This window comes from Pongo abelii, chromosome 17 (genome assembly GCF_028885655.2).
Source record: "Pongo abelii isolate AG06213 chromosome 17, NHGRI_mPonAbe1-v2.0_pri, whole genome shotgun sequence".
In the NCBI taxonomy this organism is placed as follows: domain Eukaryota; kingdom Metazoa; phylum Chordata; class Mammalia; order Primates; family Hominidae; genus Pongo; species Pongo abelii.
In genome coordinates this window covers 75134132-75137293 of record NC_072002.2, presented here as the reverse complement: position 1 = coordinate 75137293, position 3162 = coordinate 75134132, and positions in this window count along the sequence as shown.

Sequence of the window (3162 nt, the reverse complement as noted above, 5' to 3'; positions counted from 1 at the left end):
GAGTGCAGTTTAATAATTTATATGGCTGCCTTCAATAATTAAAATATTCAAAATTAATTTAAATTATAGAACCTCTCTGGCCACTAGTGGTAAGTATAGATGATTTGGTTGAGTTTTTCCTTTCACCTTGCACTTTTGCTCTCTTCTTCTCCCTCTGCTATTGCATTTTCTTCTACCTGTAGGATCAGAGGAGGCAAGCTACAGACAAGAAGCCAAAAAATTTGTACTTACAAACATGGGTATGAAATGAAGTAAGCCCACCCTGGTCTTGGTTAGTGTTTAAAGAAGTCTCATAAAATAGTATTTTAGGGTTTGTTTTCTCCATTTATAGTTTTCTATAGCTTTTTTACTCTGGTTTCTTCAATGCAGGCAAATACACCTTTCTAGATGGTGACCTTTGCCTCTTTTCTCATTCCCTGAGAAACTAGTACCTTCTTTCTCTCAGAGGATTTTGTAATCATCCCAGGCATATTAACTGAATATGATTTAATATTACCCTATGCTTTTCCTCCTGTTTATCTTGTTCCAGGGAAACACACATGCATTCTTTGCCATGACAAATCTTAACTCAGTCTTAAGATGTAAGTCATAGCCACCAGGTCTGACTTCCATATAAGTGCTACTAGGCAGCCAGACCTTCAGATTTCTTATACACTTATGAGACATAAGGAAAATCCTAACATACATATAATTGGAGTCTTAGGGAAGACGAAAGAGAAAATAGAGAAGGAGCAGTATTAAAAGATATAGAAGAATTTTCCTAAGTTGACAAAGCTATCAAGCCCAGCGTTAAAAAGTACTATTTAAATATAAAAGAGTAATACTAATTAACAAGAATATAGGAGTTTTTAATTCTATTTCACTATTTTTATACATTTATTACCTTTATTGTTAAAAGGAGATTAAGCAAAACTTCTCCTTTAATCCTCTGGCATAGTAAAATGTGAATCTATTAACAGACAAGCTTCTAGAAAGAGCAGCCTATACTTGCTGTCCCATTTTTCTGCTTCCCTTTCATCCTTTAAACCATTTGAGAAGCATGGCCATCATCAGTAAAACCTCTGCATTGACAGCATATTTCAGCCCTTATCTTCCTCAAATTTTCTACAATACTTGTCACGCTTTATCGCATTCTTTTTATTGATTTTTTTCCTTACTCAGATCCTATACCACTACTGTTTCCTGGTTCTTCTTCAGCTTTTTTAGTCTCTGTTACAGGCAGGTCTTCTACACCCTCCTTAAATAAGAATGGACCATCTTATTCGTACCTATAGTGTCTGCAAATAGCACTAGTGAGAAATGAAATGAAGGACTGGAACCCAGGAAATCAACTCAATCATTTAAGGCCAAAACTGATGTCTTGATCTCTCCACACAAACTTACTTCTCATCTTTTATATTGTACCATAGTGAGAATATCAAATTTCCATAAAATAATTCAAAAACTTGAAATCACAGATTCCTCTTTTGTGAATAGCCTCCAGCTTTGAACTCTTAACCATGTTTCAGGGATTCTGAGATATATAGATTTGTTCGAATATTTAATAGAAAATTACAAGCTATGCATCAAAATAGCAAAAAATGATCAAAATTGCAATAATCTGCATGCATTAGACTATGAGAAGTAGACATTAATTTTGGATACATACTTATAGGGATATTTACAGAACCCTTTATTGGCATATTACTACAGAAAATATAGAATTTTACATATTGTATAATCATTGTATATAAACACTAAACTGTTCTCATATTTTTGCGTATATATATTTACATATATGTTAATTTTATATATCACTAGAGTTCGAAGAATTTAACTACTTATACTTTTAGTAATTTTTATTTAATTAGCCACTTTACAACCTTTTTCACTTTTACATTTTTATACTTCTGCAACTTGAATTTCTTCACCGTAGCCATTTCTTATCTAATTAAAACATGGCTAAAAAAGAAAATACACAAACATGTATATAACACAGAACTTAGTCATGATAAAATTTTTTTCTATCTAAACACTAATATTAGACTGGAATGGATGACTGAGAAAAACTGGAAGTAAACAATGGAAGTTAATGTGTTAGCTTTACTCATAAAATATTCATAACCTAGCAATCTCCAACCAGTGCCTAAAGAAATAAGGTGAATCCATTTAAAGAACAATGTTAGAGCATATTTCAATGTACACTGATAATAATTTGCATAATTCAAATGATTGCATTATGGGTAAAAATCCTCAGATTCTGTACCTGGGATACATGTACAGTAAAAGATACAAATATTCTAAAAGAATAATCGACAAACACTGTGGTCTTGGAAGTTTCCCAGACAGGATGGTGGCCAAAAAGGGCCTGTTAGCAAAATATATTCAGATGGCTATTATGATCCTTCTGACTACCATTTCAGCTTTCTCCCTGTGTAGGTAAAATTTATAAATAGAGAAAAATATATTTGAAGGTTTCTAATACAGTGATTTTGAAAAACATGTACTTTTCTAATATAGGAGAATCATTAGAGGTATGATGTTATCTCAGTTTTCTTTTACAGTCTTAAAAAACATGATAGTGAATTGTCTGACTTACAGTCTAAATAAATACAATGGAAAAAATTGACAGGCAACAGGTTATTTTTCTGAAAAACTGACATGTTACATGAACTTTACAAAATATAGCTATTTTTCCTTTGCGTCCCCAAGGGATAGAGACATCAACTTCTTAGGCCTGTGCCCTTGAAGTAGACTTTAAGAACTGGGCATTCTGTTATTAGTATTCAGTTTCTAAAGTCATATTCTAATAGAAGTCTACTTATTCTAAAAAACACATGGAAGTCTCAATTTATTGATTCTAGCTTCTTCTGATTAACAGGGTATTATCATTGATATAAATGGCCTTCATCAGATGATCTGATGTGTACAAGATATAAATATATCCTGAAAATGGTGATAAAAGTAATCAGTCTTACTCATCACAAAGAAATCAAAATGATAATGACTTCAGAGTTAGCAGCTATAGAAATCTTTGACTAAGTGTTATCTTGAAAAGAGAACTAGCACTACACAAAGAATGACATTAATTACGCCCTCTATTATAGTATCTAAATTCAAAATGACAACTTTATTTTTGCCAATAATGACAAATGTATGAGGCTTTTATTTGGTTTGTGAAGG